Source organism: Ambystoma mexicanum, chromosome 9 (assembly GCF_040938575.1).
Source record: "Ambystoma mexicanum isolate Mex_15411 chromosome 9, UKY_AmexF1_1, whole genome shotgun sequence".
In the NCBI taxonomy this organism is placed as follows: domain Eukaryota; kingdom Metazoa; phylum Chordata; class Amphibia; order Caudata; family Ambystomatidae; genus Ambystoma; species Ambystoma mexicanum.
In genome coordinates this window covers 137,066,102-137,087,713 of record NC_090931.1, presented here as the reverse complement: position 1 = coordinate 137,087,713, position 21,612 = coordinate 137,066,102, and positions in this window count along the sequence as shown.

Genomic DNA, 21,612 nt, shown 5'->3' with positions numbered 1-21,612 from the left:
CTGCAAACACGGCTACCCTGGACCCTCACTCACTCAACAAGTGCTCCCTGCTCATTGCAAGGTCTCCCCACTCCCATCAACTCCCATTTGCCTCTGCAGCCCACTCCCATACCCCTCAAACACTCATTCTTCTGTGTGATGCACTTTCATTTCCTGATCTCATTTTCTCTGATAGCTGCAATTATTGGACCGAATAGTGTTTAAAACACTACCCCGTTCAGCCATTGCCAGTGAGGTTTTACCCCCGACCTCACTGTACCTGTGCAAATATCTATCTAATAACTGCTTCCCCATATATCTGCAGCTATAATAGCAGTGTACTACGTATAGTTTGGGGTATCCGTAGTTCTTGCATATCCAAGATTATCTGCAAAAACCGTTCTCCTGGACCCCCACTCACTCGCCAAGTGCCCCTCTGCTCAAGTCAAGGACCCCCCATTTCTACACCCACTCCCACCAACTCCCATTTGCCTCTGCAGCCCTCTCCCATACCCCTCAAACACTTGTTCTTCTTTGTGACGCACTTTCATTTACCAATCTCATTTTCTCTGATAGCTGCCATTATCGGACTGAATAGCCACGGCTCTGGTGAAACGTTTGTGCTGCAAACAGGGTCCCCGGCCCACCTCCAACTCCCATATTTCACATGGTGCCCTTCCCGCCCACCTCTACCCTGATGCTATTTCACAGTTTTTCCACCTCCAAATGCATTTTTTCTGCTTTTTTTGCATATTCGTGCACCCTCGTGTATAGCTGTGGCTATCTCTTGCATCAGAAAAAAAAACAGTGGCTTTTGCATTTCTGAAAAGCCTCTCTGCCGCAATACATCCTGGGGATATAGCGATAATTTTGGGAGACGGGGGTCACCCCTTTTCCTGTGAAAGATTAATAACACTACAAGAAAAAATACCCCAAATCATAAAAGGTTTGCAAGTCAACGCTCTGTGTCTAAGATGTTTCAAACCTCTTCCAAACCTGTCCAGCAGGTTTCGATGTGCGGTGGAGCAGAAATTTACCTTTTTTGTCAATGGAAAAATGTATGGGGTCTAGGCCAAAAGTGTTTTTTCTTGTTTTCTTAATAACTTTTTTATTTTGCAACAAATCTTTCCCTAACTTTCCAGTGTGAGGGCCCAGGGATACAAAATTGTCTGCAGAATTTCCACCTAATCCGTTGCAGGATTCCAGCGGGCAAGAAAAAGGACTACTGCACAAACCACACATATTGCACCAACAATTTGCTTGTTCACATGCAGAAAAGTACTGCCCAAACTTTCATTTATATGTACGTCACACATAGACTAGTGGTTGTCCCTTTTCACATTCAATAAACTGACAAGACACCCTGTAAAAAATACACATGGGAACAACAGCGGCCATGATGGAATCCAATCAAAACAGCATTTCGTATCGAATAATCATAATGACACAAAGTTAGAAACTCTTTGGGCTCACAAAATGCATATGCACAAGATAAAGCGCATAGTACTTTTGATTCCCAAAGTTCAAAAGGCATCCAGAATAATTAATTGGAATAGAATGCCAAATGCATATTATAATAATGCTAATTGCATTGGCTCACAAAATACATGTGGTGGTCTGTGCTGGGCCACGGACCTGCATGTGACATCCGGGTCCTTTAAGGGGGACTACCCAATCCGATGTTGTGGGTCTGGAGGAGCAGATGCAGTGTACAGGAGTACAGGGTGGGAAGTGTTTTCTTTGTTGTGTGTAGTGAAGATGGCTATGGCTCAGGCTTTGAGGAAGCAGAGTGTGTGGATGGTGGGAGATTCCTGAATCCATTCATTGAAGGTTTACAGTGAATCTCGTTGCATCTCTTCTACTATTGGATTGGACGAAGGGGACGTCCAATCCACTCTTGCTGTTTTTCAGGTGTCCATGGACAATCGTACTGTCCATGGACCACCCGGGCTGCAAAAAATGGCGTGATTGTTTTTTCTTTAGTTCTCTTTTTTAACTGGAAAAGGTGGCTCTTAAAGGAGAGATTTTTTTGTAGGAGAGGTGAAGAGGTAAGGTGGGAGAGGGAAGGGGGAAGGGGCATCAAGCAGAGATATGGAGGTGAAGGTGGAAAGGGGAAGAAGTTGGGTGAGCTTTGAATGTAAGGTAGGGGGCAGTCTTTCTCGTGCTCCTTGACCAAAGCCTCGCAAGTTCTTTAAAACTGCTCCCCCCTGTAATGCGGTGTGTAGCAGTACATGTACAGAACTGTGACCCTTGAGAGGTAAGGATTGACAGCCTCCTGTATGGGCTGTGAAGGAGCTGGTGGGATCCTCTGTCCGACAGGAGCATGCTGTGTGGTCACAGGAGCCATTGAGGAAGATGGGGTAGAGGACGTTAACCTGCTTCTTACTGAGAAGCAGTCCCCGGGTAGTTGGATCAGGTGTGGCGGTGCATGGATGTGGTCCAAAGGAGTGTGCAACTGAGTATGACCCCACACTGAATGCATTCAACATGGGCAGCTGAGCCTTTGGGACACCGCCCCCATGGTCTTAAAGAACCACCACACCCATGATTGTGTCCGGTCGCTGGAGCTAGGCAATTCCTCTACTTCTTCTTCGTGTTCTTTGCCATTCTCCTCTTCATTACCTTTAGAAAGAGTACTTTTGGCAGCGGATAACTTTCGCGCCATTGAACGAATGGTCACCAAACTTTGCAGAGAGTCACGCGCTGATTGGATGTTTGAAAATGTTTCAAGCACCTATATTGGATGGGCAGATCACAGCGTTTGTCTGCGGACACCATGTGAGGAAAATAACTCTGGAAAAATATTTCAGGTTATTTTCTTGCAGAAAGAGGGCTTGAAAGGGTGGGGGAGTGCAAGAAAGGTGATTTGGAGCTGTTTATATAGGTGAAACAATGCTGTGTAGGTGATGGCATGTGTGCTGTGAATTCTTGTGTCTTTGAACGTTATTGGGATTGTGGGTGGGTGAGTCTGGGTGAGTCTTGATATTTGAAGGTTTATTGCACATAAATGTTATATGATTTAATTCTATTGTGGTGGTTGTGGCCAGTGGCCAGATTGTTGGGGGCATGGCTCTAGACCGTGCCTCCAAGAATCTGGCCACTGGCCACATTCACTATAGTAATATGTGTATAGTTATTATAGGTAGAATAAGGGAATTATACCATATTTGTAATATGGTGGAATCATATAATTGACCGGGTGAACCATTTCATCTTTATTAAATGCCTCCATAATACCTTTGGCATCAGTGGCCGGGCACTGGACTGGCTGACCTCTTTCCTGACTAACTGCCCTTTCCAGCTGCACCATGGCCATTTGTCCTCCACCTCCTCACTTTGTACCTGCAGCGTCTCCCAGGGTTCGATACTATCACTGTGGCTGTTCAATTTTTATCTCATTCCTCTGCTTCACCTCATCTGCTCCTTCTCTCCTAATTTCCAGTGTTATGGTGATGATACACAGCTTTCCTTGAAACATTCCTCTACTACTTTATCTCCCTCTCTGATCCCCGATTCTCTGACCACCATCCAGGAATGGTCTGTGGCTAACAATCACTGTGTGAATGCTTGTAAGACTTTATGTCTCTGGTCCTTGGGCTCCATTCTGTGAGGCCAAAAACCGTGGGGTTATCTTTCACTCCTCTCTTGTTGGACCTTTTGAAGAAGGGCCATTTTGAGCTTCACCTCCTAACATGAATTCTACAGTTCCATAAAATCCCCAGAAGCTGAATGTTTTGAGAGCCCTGGTCCTCTATAGGCTGCACTAATGCAAAACCTCTTCGTCAACATTACTTCCATGAACTTAGTAAAAAATTCTAATGGAAATGTTGGAGAATCTTATTGAGTCAAACTACTTCATTGAAAAATGTAAAGTAGATGGAATCTATGCAACTTTTTTGTTCTATTTTTGAACTGAGAGGTGGCTCCAAAATGAACCTTTTTTGCTGTATTTTTATTTTTGATTTTCGCAGGAGGGGCCGGAAGTAAGGTGTGGGAGGGAAATGAGGGAAGAGGCACCAATAACAGATACGGACGAGCATATATATAGGGGAAGATTTTGGGTGTGCCTTAAGTCTAAGGTAAGGGACAATGTTTCCCATGCTCATTGATTGCAGCCTCAAAAGCACTTTAAAATTGCTTACCCCTGCACAGTTGTGTGTTTGCAGTATGTACAGAGTACTGTTGTCTTGGAAACAGATGGATCAGCAGCCTCTTTTATGGCTTGCAAGGTAGCTGGTGGGATCTTCTACCCCACAGGAGTATTGGATCGAGGAAGATGAAATAGAGGAAGACAGCCTACTATTTCTTGAGAAAGGAACAGCCTTTCTCAGAGCATTTATGTGAATGGATTTGCTGTGGCGGCGCATGAACGTGGTCCGGTGGGAGTACTGCCCAGGTTGTCCACGACTGAGTACAACGTTGCACTCAGTGCATTTTACTGTGGTAGCCTTAGCCTTTGGTACACCCCAAACGGTGGTATGGAACCACCACACCCATGAGTCTTTCTGGGTGCTGGATGTAGACATTTTGTGGTCCTTTTCATTGTTTTCTGCATGATTGTGCTTTTTCTGTTGTCCAGGCCCTCCAGCTGGTGGTGGTGGTGTTGGTGGTGGTGGGACCTGGGGAGGAGGGATGCCCATGCCTGATGCCATTTGTTAAGTTAAGTAGCAGTTGTGCTAATATTCTTCCAAGAATGGGCTCTCTCCTGGATTGCAGATAGAAAACCAGTAAGAATAGGTGTAGAAGCTGTCCACGGGTCATTTTCTGCTTGATACTTCATAGATCAGCTGAAAATGCAGTTTCAAACTGTTTGTGAAGCACGGACCTGTTCACAAAGACACTGTCTGTGACACTGTCTGGAAAGTCCAGGATGACATCAGATGTTCCCGAACGTCAGAAAACATAAAACAGTGCAAAAAGATGCATAAAATTAATAGAAATGTTAAAAATGTTGGTAGGAGGTGGGTAAAAGGCACAGTTTTAAGGTGAAACTTGCTAGATCGGCTGAAAATGCTGTTATATTTGGGTGAGTATATTAGGAGGTTGTTGCAAATTAGGGTGCACAAAAAATCTCATGAAATTCAGTGAAAAATAAAGGGACATTATGGTTAAGTTGCACTTATAAAAACCCATGAAATTCAGTGATAAAATGTTGGTAAAGGGGCGTTATGGTTACAGGTAAAACCGAAAAACCCCAAAAATGTGCAGTTATGTTAAGCTAAGCAACCATAACTCGCACCACTACCGTGCACTGCTATGACTAAAACCCAGGACATTAAAGATAACATCACAAATGTCATTGATCACATGATTGGTGCAGATGTGGCAGTGTACACCAAATCAGGAAGTGAGTCCACAGACCAAAACTGAGATATCACCAGCCTTTTTTTTGCTCCTTTTGGGTTTTTTTCTAAAAGACTGCCTGTTAGATTAACACCAAATTTGCAAAAGCACACTTTCAGGACCAGGCTGCTGCTCCTCGTGCAAGTCTAGTGAAAATCCATGCAGTGATTCGGACTGAAGCTGCGACAGAAATATTTTCCCATTCAAGTCATCTGAGATTGGTACCCCTGACTATAATTGTGCCCCCTTAACAAAACTGTACCAAACTTCCCACATAAATTCAGAGTTGGTTCTATATATTTCTGTTTTGCAAGGTTTTGTGCATATTGGTCAATCAGAGCCAGAGTTATAAGCCATCCATAAAGTGCCCTTCTTATATGGAGATCAACTTCACCAATACAAAATGCTGTCATCCAATGGTTGGCATTTGCTCCCTCTCACCCTTGTCCTAGCACTTAAAGACTCAGCAATGGCAATACTCTATTTACATGCAATTGTATCATCTGCATAAATATTGATGATTGGTGTTCCATCTTCTTTCTCCATCCCTGACAGGTCCCTGGTTAATCTTTCCTGCCCAGAACAACAATACATAAGATACAAATAAATAAATCAGGATCAAATTGTTGAATGCCCACAATACCTGCTTGTACCTCTCCCAACTCTCATTAGCCTGTCTTGTATCTCACACACTGCTCATGATTAACAGCCTCAGACCCCAACCATTAAAACAAATATAACCTTCTAAACTGCAGAACGGCAGCCAATATCCACAAGAGATAGCATCCACCTATGTATCTCTCTCCCTCATTATGGTACACCACATTGTCCCTGATCTCACTGCCACCATCAATAGAGATGATCATCCTCCGCTCTCTCCGATTCTCATATCTTGGCTTAGAGGCCACCAACCACACGTTGGTGTCTCCTCCCTGGCTAATCACTCCATCTCCATTTGCTGGGTTGCTGGGATCAACTTTGCCCATTCCCATCCTTCCCTGAACCCATCCCTAAGGGTTCTCTCTGACAGTGACCTGAAACCTCAGCACTTCATCACATCAAACTGATATGGGTGTCGGCAGTAACCTCTTGGAGATTGGGAACATCTTTTCATATCTCACTTTTCACTCCACCAAAGCACCCATCACCATTATGGTCCCCAGCAGGCTGCAGCATCTTCATGGCACTCTCCCCATACTCCTTTTCTCTCTCAACAAAGTATTCAGGTTTGCTAGATGAACCCTTAGCAATATCCCACAATGCTCGGCCACCTTTGCACGTAGTCTTCATGCAGGGGATGAATATCCATGCAAAATCACTCCCTATTCAATTAGCGTCTTCTTATGATTACATCCATGTATTCAGAGGCTCCCTCAGCCAAACTGGCTGAATGTATCTCATGATACTCACCATTTCACATCCTGTGTTGCCAACCTAATCGTTCTCTAGCCTTCCTGTGCTGCCACCAGCTTTGACTCATTCACCATCCTGGCTCTACCTCACTCGTACTCCCTATCCTGAGCAGGTAAAGATATCCCAAAAAACACTGGCTTGAAGACTGCAATTATGACCCACTACCTCCACCGGGCAATGATCTCCAACTACCATCACCAGTGGATTTCATCTGTCTGTACAGCTGCAAACATAATTCATGAATACGTACTTAATGTCTTTCTGGGGTGCTGCACTTTTTCACAGTATTTGCATCCCTAAAGGTGCACAGGATCAGACAAAGGTTGACGGTATACACACCACAATGTCCAGGCAGCAAGGCAGCTTGCGCACACAACCATTGAGTGCAGCCAAGAGTCTTTGCAAAGGGTCCCAAGTGTGCCTCATGGACAGAAATCTGAAGGTTGTCTATTTCTTTTTACAGCTGCAAATTAAGGAGAAACAGATAATCCAAGAGGTTGAAAAACAGAGACCAACATTTCAGAGTGAACACCTCATCTATTGCCTGCTATCTCAGAGACACTTCCGGCAATCAGTTCTACTGCTGCAAGATGGATTCCATGACAAGAAACAGAGCAACAAGACCTGTGTCACAGACATGGAGTGGGATGATCATGTTCTGGTTGGTTTTTCTTACTCATGGTTTCTTTCTATTGTATCTTAGATTTTCAAAGTTGCAAAATATGTAATAACAGCAAATTAGTGCCTACAGCCCAAAGCCTTTGGACTGGAGGAGGTCTGTGCCCAGGGATGTAATTTCATCAAATTGCCTGGGGTATCGGAAGTGACATTGCACGACCCTTGACCTCTGATGGCATCACAGGAAGTGATGTCATTTGACCTCACCCCAAAGTGACATCACGGGAAGTGATGGAACACGACCTTTGACTCCATGACAAAACACGAAGTGGCATCACATAGAATTGTTGCTAAGTACAGCACGAAAAATATGATTACGATATCACCATAATGCGATATACATTTCAGAAATGAATGGATCACCATATTTATCGTTAATATAAGTGTGCAAAGGCCCATATTATCAAATTACTGTGAATGCAAGCAGACGTCCAAGGCCAAATTATAATGATGTCTTATTATATAGCATGTGTGCGTAAGCACCTTATATAGAACAAATATACATACGATATCACACAACCTGTGTATTCATGTATCAACCTCAGAAGGATGAAAGGCTGAGTTGGCCTTCCAGGGATTCGAACCTGCAACCTGCAGATCACACAAATGTTGCAGCAGCGAGCGATCAACCCACTGAGCTATCTTATCGGCTATAGCTATCTTACCGGCTACAGTAAAATGAGCAATTAGATGTCAAAATGTTCTCAAAGTCAGAAAGCAAATTACACTCTGTAGTGTATAACATTAAACTGGGAACTGGGATTTAACAGCAGGCCAGTTCATCTGCAGGTCTGGTGCAAAGTTGGCCACATGTCCAGCCTGCGTGGATCTACTTTTCAGGCTTCAGAGGTTGGAAAAATACATATCATTGGAGGGTTCACAACTGTGTATTAAAGAATTTAAAGTAGTGCAGGGAAAGCAGCGCACTCACACAGCATCCCGTACTCTGGGCACCAGTTACCTCATACATGCAAACAAACATCCCGAACAGCATGCAGGGAGATAGGAAAGATAGACACATCACAAAGCATAAATTGTGGCACAATTAACTAAAGGCCCACTTCATGTGCTATGCTCAAACATTTCTACAATGTACACAAGCTTTTATGCACAAAGATGTTGTCAAGTGACCGAGGACACCGAGATGGAATGTCTTGTGATGATCGTAACAGAGACAATGGCAGAAAAAAACATGCTATAATTGCAACTTGTCAAAAGCAAAATGCATATTCCGAAATGGATGCTTATTCTACTGTAAATGCTTTTTGGAGGTTTTTGTCTGCTTTGTGAATTTGAGGTGTTTAAGAACAGACTAAATCAGCGACTAACCCCCTGAAGTGTGCCTGAAATAAGCCTTTAATAAGCATAGCAATTATTGTATCGAATTCCAGAAAGACAAGTTATTTGTTATATCTATTCTTTCTTATTTAGGGTCACTACTCAAAGTGTTATACTTGTGGAACGCCAAGTTTTTTTTAAGAGGCCTGAACAAGAAAGTCAACCATTCCAGAAACAAAGAGCCACATGGTGCTGCTCACAGCCCAGGAGATTCCATAAAATAAAATACACATACCTTGCGTTTTTTTCTTATTGTTTTAGGGGTGCCAACAGTGACCAGAGGGGTTGCAGCTGCGACCCCTGGAAATCCCCCAAATGATGTCCCTGTCTGTCCTTCGGGTGAGGTCGGCACACGTGGTCCTTTCATTCTAGGTCATGTAGTGCGTGATCTTTCTCTCTGTTACACAGCTGTTGCCCTGTCAAGCTCATCTGTCTTCCTATACGGATGATTCCTAAAAGCTTAAAGGCATGGTCTAGTAAAAATTGTTATTGTCCCTACGGGTCGGCCATGTTTTTTTAAGCCTAAGTGGCTCGATTTTAGAAAACTTTCCTATGGACCTTACTCGAGTTTTCGTCCATTAAACGCACGCGAAAACAGGCACCAGGGCGCCGCCTTTTTGTGATAATCCTATCACTTGCCGCATCGCCCTGGCTGACCTGCTTCTGCGGCACTAAATCAATTCCCCCGCCCCTGAGCCTGTCATCAGCAGACTGGTACCGCCCATTTCCCAACGCCAAAGCAAGTCTTGTGTCAACATTCGCTGCACTTCAGCTAATGACGTGTCGCCATGCAAATGGCAGGACGCCTCTTTCCTCAATAAGTAGAAACAGACCGTTTCCCAACACACAGCAGCAGATTTTCGATTCCATTCCTCTCTCTGTGTTACTTAGAGTATTTTGTGACTCGTTTCTGTGCTCTGTTCAGCTACCTTCGCCGCTTGTAGCCCGTGTGAACACCTGTACCATCTCGGTAAATTATTTTACTTTGTTTACCACACAATGGCTACAATAATGCCCTACATGTACGAGCCCGAGTATACCGAGGATGAACTACTGGAAAGGGAAGCATGCGAAAACGATGGGGATTCGGACGGCAGTTGGCAGGACGAATCAACAGATGAAGAGCCTGGGCCTAGTCGCATGGACGGCGTCTCCACCTGGTGCACATGCAATCGGTGCAAGCTAATGCCAACCGAGGAGGAGAACTGCTGCTGCCGAGAAAACTCCACCGAGCTGCCAGACTTCAGGGCAGCCTGCCTCACACGGGCCGTTTTGAGAATAATGATGGTGCTTATGCACGAACTTCGCGCAACTGTTCGTCCTCGTAATCCGAGTAACGAGTAAGTATACTCTGCTTGTCATGCCACTCCTATTTCATGTTCTTCTACTATATCCAAAATTACATCTACATATCATTGTAACGCATGTAAGTCGTTCAATAGTGTGCATTGTCTAGATAGCATTTGTCCGTGCAGAATGCCATTAGTTACAAGAATTGTCATTGACAACAAACGTTTATTAAACTTATCTTGGTCATTTAAAAACAGTTTGTTTCATTCCTTTTCACAGGTGGTACAGGCTGGTGGCCTATCGTTCCTTTACATGGTGGCTCCACGGGAGGCTTGGACACCCCGTTCGAAGAGTGATACCCGCCTGTGCCGTTCGTGCCATAAGAGGAACGTTCCCGAGTGACAGCGGTCAGTACAGGGGATTTTCTCTCGCTGTGCTGCAACCTGACCTGTATAATCTTTAAAGTCTTGTATTTTTGTGTCATGAAAATAAGATACAAAATAAAACACCACATATATTTTAACAACGGTTGTTTTTTTAAATGAATCAAGTGTGTCTCCATTCAAGGATGGACGTCAGACATCTGTGCTCCGAATGGGGGAAGGTCTGGTCGCTGTGAAGCAGGGTGGTCACTATCTAAGCTAACATAAAATATTCTCGATAATGCATGCACTAAATAAAACTTGTTCAAAGTCTTTCAGTAGGTTATGTCTCTATAAAAGTCACACATATATCTATACTAACAATTAACATTGGATTATACAGTCCTTAGATTAAGGGTCTTGACCACTGTAATACACCGGTTGAAGTGTGGGTCTGTGCTCACAAGAATCTCTGGTATGTGGCATTTGTTATTGATAAGCAACGATATACTGCAGTAGGGGTCTAATGTTAATTCGGGATCTGCTAGGTGGGCATCATGTCGTGGTCAGTGGTCTGGCACTTGAAGAGAATACCTTGCAGGTACACAGGGTCACAATGGCAGTAAGTTTCCACTGGCGAGGGTGTGTGGGCAAGGACACATTTATGGAGATGAACGAGCGATGTGCTTAGTTCAGGCTGGTTCACATGCAGGACAGTGATCTCAGAGGAAGAGTCATGCTCAGTGGTCCCATCTACGCGATTGTCAACCAAAGTTATCACATAAGGGCAAGGGGTGAACCCACTACTGGAGGCACTTGGTCCGAGTTTCTACTGAGAAGTAAAGTATGAGAGGGGCCATCGAGAGGGGCCTGATGGCCCCTCGTTCCCACACACTTATCTGCATGCCCACCGGCCCATCCATCCACCCGCCCCCTATCAAAGGCAGTTCGCACCAGTGGATGAGCGCTGGCATGTGGGGCTGTCTGGGGCGCGAACGGCCAAGGTGCCAAACAGCATGTACACTTCAAAAGGTATCTTACGCCCAGGGGCCATCGTTCACATGGTCTCCTCAGACCCTGTGTCTCCAGGCAGGCCTCCCCTGAGGCAGGCCGCCCCTCTGCAATCCACATAAGTGTGTCTCCATTCAGCAGTCTTCCTGTGCCTTATCTTCACGCCCCAGGCCCACCCAGCCCACCCCCCTCTATCAAAGGCGGTTCGCGCCAGTGGATGCGCGCTGTCAGGGGTGCGAAAGGCCAAGGTGCCAAACAACACGTACACTTCAAAAGGTATCTTACGCCCAGGGGCCATCGTTCACATGGTCTCTTCAGCAGGCCGCCCCCCTAATACCACAACATACATACGTCATTCATTCACAAACACACCCCTGTTTCTAATACTTTATAAACCACTTCATATGTCTCATGAGAACATCTTTGTGCTTTGCAAGTCAACCCCTGAACGTGCTACCTGGCAACCACTGAGATCTACGCTAATATACTCGTCGTCGTGCTATCCGTGAACTTCTGTGACCGCTTAGAGCAAACCCATCAGTGTGCTACCTGTGGCCACCCACCTATTCTCCTGCAACATACTGCTCTGCTTGCTGAATCCAACTGTTTGTTGGTCAAGGTAAGGCCATGTATCCTAGTCATATTTCGCAGATTTTTAAATTTCTATCTATTTGCGAGTAGAGTACACAATAGTGCTATGTTCATTGGTCTCATTGCTATTGACTTGAGTTTCCATTGCTATGCTATCAATAGATCTATTTATTTTCATCTTTGTCTATTGTCATTGAATTGCATCCTTCGGGGGTCCAGTCTATAATGTAAGCATGTTTCCTTCTCGTGCAAGACAGAACATCCAAGGGACGAGTCACATGTTCAGATTTTAGTCACATCATTTATACATTTCTGCAACTTATGCAAATACTTAGCCGCACATAATGAACTGATATAGTTCCTGCGACCAAAACAAACCTTGCATTGATCATTGTGTGATTCATTTACTTTTGTATCAAATCTTTATTCATGAAGATTGTATAATAATGTTGATATTTACTTTTCAGATTTATCAACAATGCCTGCCTGTTCGATTAGCGGTTGCCCTTCGAAGACCCATGCGAAATCTGAAGGCACTACAATGCATGTATTCCCAAAAACTGTTGATCGAATAAGACAATGGGTCAGACATTGCGGATATCCACTGGATGAGCTGCAAAGTAAAGTCCAACAAGTCTTAAAGGACAAGAGGGGTGATCAATACCGCATCTGCAGCCGGCACTTTTTCTTGGACATGTACACAACATGTTGGGTAACAAAGAAGAATAAACGGCGAACGACACGGAAATTGATCGAAAACGCTATTCCCACTCTATTCGTCCACATTCCACCACTGGTGAGTCAAGTGTCCGGATTTAGCTTTAGGCCTTGCGGTAGTGTCTAGGTAGCCGAATGGATTAATTGATATTGTAGGTGTTCTATCCCTTGTAATAATTTTGATATTGATATGAGTGTATAGTTTTTGGAATAATGACATTTATCATATATTCTTTTTCGATTTTATAACCCACAAACGCAATGTATATATATATGGGAACAGGGAACTGTGCTGTATTGAGCATTTTTGAAGAATTCTGCCGCCTTACATGGCTATTTTTAATATTGGCATTTCATTATCAATCATTAATTTACCTTTACAACTTCTTGACTATCCCTTGAATCTGAAGCAAGAACATTCTACATCCTTGACGTGGTCGCAGTTATCAACCACTTCTAGAGCGTATCAGGTAATCTTACTAGGCTAATCCGCTACATACTTGTTTTATGCATGTCAAGTAATAGTTTTATTCTATCGTGTAATTATTTTACCGAATGTTTGGTTAGTGCTTTCCAATTGATATACACCTTAGTTATCGTCCACTGGTGTTTGTTTTCAGTTATAATTAGTGTTATCCATACTAATGCAAGTACTGTCTTTCAGGGAGATGCTGAAGCGTCCGCCACATCTACAACATTTCTAGATGTTCTTCACCAGCAGGAGGTATGGATACTGACAGCTCCATCAAGCGTCATCATCAGAGCTGGAATTCTTGTTGTTTGATTGTTCTACACAATGTTTCATTCATGGTTAGCCGTTGATATGTACCTGTGCTGTCGACCCCAGGTGTGTGTTATGTTTTCACTATTGTAATCCTCACTAATGCAAGTACTATGTTTCAGGCAGTTGATGGAGCGTCAACCCCTGCACTTGATGCAGAGCCTGACATTCAAGTAATTCCAGGGGAAGTGGAAGCGGGACCATGCGTATACGAATCGGCGAAACAGCTTTCGGAAGTGCGCACTACATTTGCAACATCCATAGATATTCTTCAGCAGCACGAGGTATGGATACTGACAGCTCCATCATGCGTGATCATATAATGTGATTCCATTTGCTATACTTTCTTCCCTATTAACGCAAGTGCTGTGTTTCAGGGAGACTACGAAGCTTCCACTACAATCACAACATCCAATTTTGATGATGCAGATGTAAATAAATTGGAGAAATAAGTCGATGAAATGTGATCATATTTAGATTTTCCTTGATTGTTTTAGACAATGCATCATTTGTGGTTATCTCTTTATATGTACCTGTGCGTTCGACCCCAAGTGTGTGTTATGTTTCCAATATTGAAAACCATACTAATGCAAGTACTGTGTTTCAGGGAGACGACGGAGCTTCCACTACAATCACAACATCCTATTTTGATGATGCAGATGTAAAGGAATCGGAGAAATAAGTCGATGAAATCTGCATACTTATATTTTCCTTGATTGTTTTAGACAATGCATCATTTGTGGTTCTCTCTTTATATGTACCTGTGCCGTCGACCCCAAGTGTGTGTTATGTTTCCAATATTGAAAACCATACTAATGCAAGTACTGTGTTTCAGGGAGATGCGGATGCCTCCTCTCCAATACAACCATTCATGGCAGTCCATGCAGAGCCACAGGTATGGATACTGACAGCTCCATCGAAATAGATCATCACTGGTCGAATACTTGTCGTTTGATTGTTGCACACAATGTTTAAATCGTGTTTGGCTATTGAGATGTACCTGTGTGTTCGTCCTCACGTGTGTTTTATGCTAACAATATTTTGATACATAGTAATGAAAGTACTATGTTTCAGGGAGACGATGGAGCCTCATTCCGTGCTGTCTATGCGGATACAGAAAATATAGTCGTTGCAGTGCAAGAGGAAGGGAGGACATGCAGAAACGAATCGGAGCTACAGCGTGCAGATGTTGAAGGTCGAGTCAAAAAAGTTGCAAAGAAAAAAACCCAAAAAAGGTTAGTTACAAACAGTTCATAATTTTAAAAAAATGTTTGTGCTGGGGACTATTTTATGTTTTTTTCCAGTCAATTGGACTACACTTTATCTTGTGTTTAAACTGAACATCCCTTTTCCAATCTCTCCTCCAGTTACCCGTGGGTGTCAGAACTATACATACACAGACAGTGAAGCGAATGAGAGATGTTGCTTGCCAGACCATGTACACTATGGAGGAACTATTAATTGAGGTGAGGCGTGTTCAGGCTCGAGATGCTCATGTCCAATGGCCAGAACATGAATTAACTGTGTTTGGAGAATACAGCAAAGTTGCATTGGACCATTGCTACAGTGCGACCGCACCACCACAAGAAGATGTTATTGAATGTATTGAAAATAGCTCTGAAGTAGTTGCAGATCAATTCACACAATCTACACCCGCCAAAAATTTGCCACCCAAAAACCTGTCGACATTGTTGTGTTCTCCCATCAATGTTGAAGTAATAGATGTCGAAATGACAGAGAATGAACCAGCCGCAGCATCCATAGACGCATCAGAACTTGATATCAGCGATATTACTTTCCAATGTGTTGAAATCTCCACAACGTCACAGGCCGAAACAACGTTGACGCAGGATGACAGTCTAATGAAAGAGAGCAAATACATTGTATTCGACAGTTGTTTGATGAAAATTATAAGTATGCTGAAATGTGTGCATTCCATTAGAGGGAACGTATGTGGGAAGCCATTGATTAATGTGACTCGTCAAATAAAAGGAAGTAACGTCAAAATAAATGCCGCCTGTAGATTAAATCATAGGTTCTCATGGTCTGCACAACCGATGCTGGGGAAACTGCCAGCAGGCAATCTACTGTGTGCAGCTGCATCACTTTTTAGTGGCTCCAGTTTTAAAAAGTTAGAGGCTTTCTTTCAGTTTGTCATTTCTAAAGCGCTGTACTACATATACCAACCTGATTATCTGTTTCCGGCCATTAGTGATGCTTGGAAAATTGAACAGTACATTTGAAGGCAAACGATTCAGGCTAGCCGGCGATGGACAGTGCGACAGCCCTGGATTTTCTGCCAAGTACTGCACCTACCACTTTCAGGACATGGATAGTAAGAAAATTGTGAGTTCGGTGGTCGTGCAGGTAACTGTCACGACTCGCTCCCTTCGCTCCCGTTCCCGCCACTTGGGGGCATGTTTTGGGGCTTATTCCTTGCTGGACATTTCCTCCGAACCTAATGCCACAGTGCTGTAATGAATTGGGAGCGCTAAATCCCTATTTTCCAAACTACTTCCCTTCCGGATCCATTCCAGGTTTTTGGCAGCCAGCATGCTTCTTTAACCTAATGACTGTGCTTCCCAGAATGCCTGGCCCACTGCTCCACCTCCACCCTTGCAGGACAAGGTTGGGTGGAGGATAGGCAACACCTGTGGCTGCAGGTGCAGCAGTCAGCACACCTGAGGCGTGTGCTCGTTAAACAGCTTTAAAAGCCTCAGTCTCACTTCAGTCCAGCGCTGGTCATCGATTGCAGTGTTCCTGTTTTTGACTAGTCCCTGGTTCCTGGTTCCTTGCCTTTGCACCTACTTCCTTGTTCCTGTTTTCTTGTTTCCTCCGCCCTGAAATTCGGATTCATGCGCTAATTGATTTCTGCTCCCTTGATTTTCCCTTTTTGTCTTCCCCTGTTTGCAAGCAGCAATCCTCAGTGCTTTCCCCTTTTAGATGCAGCCCAGTTTGTCTGTGTTCTATATTTCTTTGACTCTGTCCTTTGCTGCTGTTACCCATTTGCCTTAGCCTTTCTCTTAGTTTAGTTTCCTGTCTTTTCCTTGGAGGGGTAGGGAGAAGTTTGCATAGGTTATTTCGTTTTTCCCTGCTCCTGATCCTTACCTTCTAGAGGATCCATTCCATGTTTTCCATTGCACTTCTGCATCCATTTCCCATTTGATCATTAGGTGTGGTGTGTGGTGGTAGCTAGCTCCTGTGTGAATGCTTATGTTTTTCCCACTAATTTGTAATCCCTATTCCAACTTAGGTATTTAGTTTTCTGCAGCGGATCACGCTCTGCTGCCTTCCAGTCTCCGCCCTTGTCCTGTCGGGCTCTCCACATTGCAGCGGATCTCGCTCTGCTGCCTTCCAGCCTCCGCCCTTGCCCTGCGGGCTCTCCACATAGCAGCGGATCTCGCTCTGCTGATCCCCAGCCTCAGCCCTTGTCCTCTGGGCTCCCTGCCCGGCAGCCTGCCTCATTCCGGCTGCCTTCAGCCCTTGTCCTCTGGACCTCCCTACTTCTCCCATTGCTGTTATAGCCTTTCTGGGTCCCAGATTCTTCAACAGGATTCGTGGGCTTGCTGACATTCAAGAGGTTTATCTCGTCCTCGTGAGTACAGTTCTTAAGTTCCCTTATGTAATAGCATCAAGAGTGTTAGTACACAGATCCTGTCATTGCTTGCCCTCCACGTGGGTTTAGCGCTGTCAGTACCTGTAACAGCAATTGGGGGTAAGGCGCTTGCCGACTTTCCTCGCGGTCAGGTGCTTACCCCACATCCCTTTTCATATATTGGTTTTGATGTCACACTCTATTTGCACTCCTGGGTTCTAGCATACCTGAGTCGTAGTTCCTGGGTGCACATTTCCCTTGCCATATTCGCTGCCTTTGTACTCGCCTGACTAATCCTGACAGTATGACCAGCCCAAAATTCCCATTGAATATGGCAAGTTTAAAAAAGAAAGGCAGCAAGGCCTCTAACAAGCTTGTACAGAAAGCTTCCCCTACATTTACCTGTGACAAACCAATCACTAGTCCTGACCCCTATGAACTCCTTGTCACGAATGGGCATTTACGTGCAAAGTGTTTTTCCCATAGGATGGCACATCCTACATGGCCTGATCCTAGTTCTATCTTTGGTTTTGATCCCGATTCTATGTCAGCACAAGCCTTAGCCGCAGAAAACAACACACTGTTAGACTTATTATACGAGAGTACCTCTGTTGTTGAACCCCATGATTCCCGTTGTGCTTCACCTCAGATAGAACAGTTTCATGATACCAACATAAAGAATGGAGGGGTTTCTTGCATAACTTCTGTTTTCTACCCTCAGTCTAACGCATACTCTGTTGCACAGGTACAGACTGTAGTCCCTAATGCCAAGAGGTCTAAAGTCAATAGTTTGTTTAAGGGAAACACAGACCAAGTTGGAAAGATAAACTATAAATCACAGAACCTGCAAGCAGTAGAGGACAAGGTACAATCGATGCATATTCAGATTGCTAGTGCAGGATCCAGCCCTGATGCCACTATGCTTCCCCCTGTGCCTACTGATAGTGATGTACAGTTAATGAAGGGCATGCTAAGAGCTAAACTTGAGGAGTTAAGACAAAAACTCATTTCGGCACGAGAGGAAAATAAAACCTTACACTCTTTACTGATTACACCTCAGACTTTATCTGTTGATGTGGAGGAAGTGAACTCTGTTCAGCCCCTGAGTGTAGAGACTTTGGTAAACCATGATATTTGTCATAATTCTGAGCTAGCACACATACAAGCTTCTGATTTCCAAACACAATCCACAATGGTGGCATACACAAATTCAGTCACTACCCTAGGCTTAGGCCCTGCTCTTGATACAGCTGCTGAGACTGAAGTAGATGTGAAAGCTGATGTGGAAGACAACGTTACCTCTGGGTTCACTCTTCCTGCTGCCACTTCTGATCAATACGAACAGTCAGAGACAGTACAGATTTCATGTTCTGATGGACTCATTCCACAGTATACTGAACCAAAGAACCGTCAGGCGGTTCCTGAACTGTTGATCGATAATCTGCCTCTTTCAGAAGCTAAAACAGAGGAATGGACAATAGACGAAATCCTGATTAACAGAGACTTTACTATGGTGATTCCACTGATTGATTTGGACTTCTACAAAGAAAAGGACTCTGTGTCACCCACTAAAGAAAGGGACTGCAAGGGTACAGCTCAGTCTTTGGTTACTGGTGCCAAGGAGTCTACTGCCCTAAAGGTGCCCTTCATTCCTGAGCCACCGATGGGTCTGTCAACTTCTGAGACTTCTGTCTGTCCTCCTACAACCATTGACTCTTCTATGATTCAATCCACAGCCCTGCCGTCATCTTTGGCACACCTGTCTTCAACCAATGAACCGCTGCCATGTCTGCCATTTACTCAAGAGCCAGTCCCAAAGACCTGGACAAGGTTGTATCCAGCAACCGAGATTGCTCCAGCTTGCATGCCTTCAGCCTCAAGGTTTCCCCTGACCTGCCTGTCTTCAGCTACAGTGACTCATCCTGCAGATCATCCTTCAGCTTTAGAGCCTCCGGTAGTCCATCAAAAGAGCATATCTTCAGTCCCGGAGTATACTGAGAATTTGCCTTCAGTTCATGAGACACCTGTATCCTGCATAGCCTCGCTGCCATTATCAGAGGTATACCTGTCTACACCAAAAGATTCGGCTGTGTTTTCTTCTGCTCCAGCGATTCCTCCTGAATCCCAACCATTTACAGTCGATGAACGTCTAGCCTGCCTTTCTTTTGCTTCAGGAGGAGCACCAGAATGTCTGCCTTTTCCACAAGACGATTCTTCCAACTGCTTCATTTTAGCATCAGTGCCTCCTAAAGATGCAGCATCAGAGTTTGAGACTTTTGCCAGCTCCCGCTTCAGAGTCATCAAGCTGGACCAAGTGGTGAGTCAGAACCACTCACTTGGATGTGCACAAGGGGTGGTGCAGACCGGCGTATTACCTACAGGACTTGTGCAACAGGATTCCGCCAAGAAGCACCAGTCGGGTGCTAGTAGCCAAAGGAAGGGAATGACTGCTGCAGTTCAAGATGTGTCTGTTATTTCTCCTTCTGCGAGTCTGCCTGAAATACCAAGTACTGTGTCTATCACTCCTATCAGGATGCCAAACATCCCTGCTGTGGTATCCCACGTGAAACAAAGTGGCTACACGACTGTCACCAGGAGTACTAGCCTTGTACAACCCATTGGACTTTCAGGTCTCCAAGGCGTAGATCATGTGCAGTCAAACCTAAGTCGCTTTCAACCAAAAGCCTTTTCCCAGATGGATGACAGAAGGAAATCTGAACCTCTACCTCAGCCACCACCTTCTCTAATGGCTGAGCATAAACCTTTCCTGAAGCCAGCATTTTCCTCACCTCCCGCATGTCCACTCTCGGCAGAAAGGCTAACAGAACTTCTACCATTGCCTAAGGCATGTTGCACCAGCCTGCCTCTCTCCTCAAAGACTTATAAGGGTCCGCTCCCAGTGACTGAGCTTCCTGGACCTTCCAACTCTGCTTCTGGTCCTGCAAGTCCTTCATGCCTTTCTTCGAACCATGTGTCTCTTCCTCATCAGAAACCACCGTTTCCAGCAGTGCCACCTCCAAAGAAAAAGCGCTTCCATCATGGAAAGAAGACGGCCGTAGGAGGGGGCATACTGTCACGACTCGCTCCCTTCGCTCCCGTTCCCGCCACTTGGGGGCATGTTTTGGGGCTTATTCCTTGCTGGACATTTCCTCCGAACCTAATGCCACAGTGCTGTAATGAATTGGGAGCGCTAAATCCCTATTTTCCAAACTACTTCCCTTCCGGATCCATTCCAGGTTTTTGGCAGCCAGCATGCTTCTTTAACCTAATGACTGTGCTTCCCAGAATGCCTGGCCCACTGCTCCACCTCCACCCTTGCAGGACAAGGTTGGGTGGAGGATAGGCAACACCTGTGGCTGCAGGTGCAGCAGTCAGCACACCTGAGGCGTGTGCTCGTTAAACAGCTTTAAAAGCCTCAGTCTCACTTCAGTCCAGCGCTGGTCATCGATTGCAGTGTTCCTGTTTTTGACTAGTCCCTGGTTCCTGGTTCCTTGCCTTTGCACCTACTTCCTTGTTCCTGTTTTCTTGTTTCCTCTGCCCTGAAATTCGGATTCATGCGCTAATTGATTTCTGCTCCCTTGATTTTCCCTTTTTGTCTTCCCCTGTTTGCAAGCAGCAATCCTCAGTGCTTTCCCCTTTTAGATGCAGCCCAGTTTGTCTGTGTTCTATATTTCTTTGACTCTGTCCTTTGCTGCTGTTACCCATTTGCCTTAGCCTTTCTCTTAGTTTAGTTTCCTGTCTTTTCCTTGGAGGGGTAGGGAGAAGTTTGCATAGGTTATTTCGTTTTTCCCTGCTCCTGATCCTTACCTTCTAGAGGATCCATTCCATGTTTTCCATTGCACTTCTGCATCCATTTCCCATTTGATCATTAGGTGTGGTGTGTGGTGGTAGCTAGCTCCTGTGTGAATGCTTATGTTTTTCCCACTAATTTGTAATCCCTATTCCAACTTAGGTATTTAGTTTTCTGCAGCGGATCACGCTCTGCTGCCTTCCAGTCTCCGCCCTTGTCCTGTCGGGCTCTCCACATTGCAGCGGATCTCGCTCTGCTGCCTTCCAGCCTCCGCCCTTGCCCTGCGGGCTCTCCACATAGCAGCGGATCTCACTCTGCTGATCCCCAGCCTCAGCCCTTGTCCTCTGGGCTCCCTGCCCGGCAGCCTGCCTCATTCCGGCTGCCTTCAGCCCTTGTCCTCTGGACCTCCCTACTTCTCCCATTGCTGTTATAGCCTTTCTGGGTCCCAGATTCTTCAACAGGATTCGTGGGCTTGCTGACATTCAAGAGGTTTATCTCGTCCTCGTGAGTACAGTTCTTAAGTTCCCTTATGTAATAGCATCAAGAGTGTTAGTACACAGATCCTGTCATTGCTTGCCCTCCACGTGGGTTTAGCGCTGTCAGTACCTGTAACAGTAATTGGGGGTAAGGCGCTTGCCGACTTTCCTCGCGGTCAGGTGCTTACCCCACATCCCTTTTCATATATTGGTTTTGATGTCACACTCTATTTGCACTCCTGGGTTCT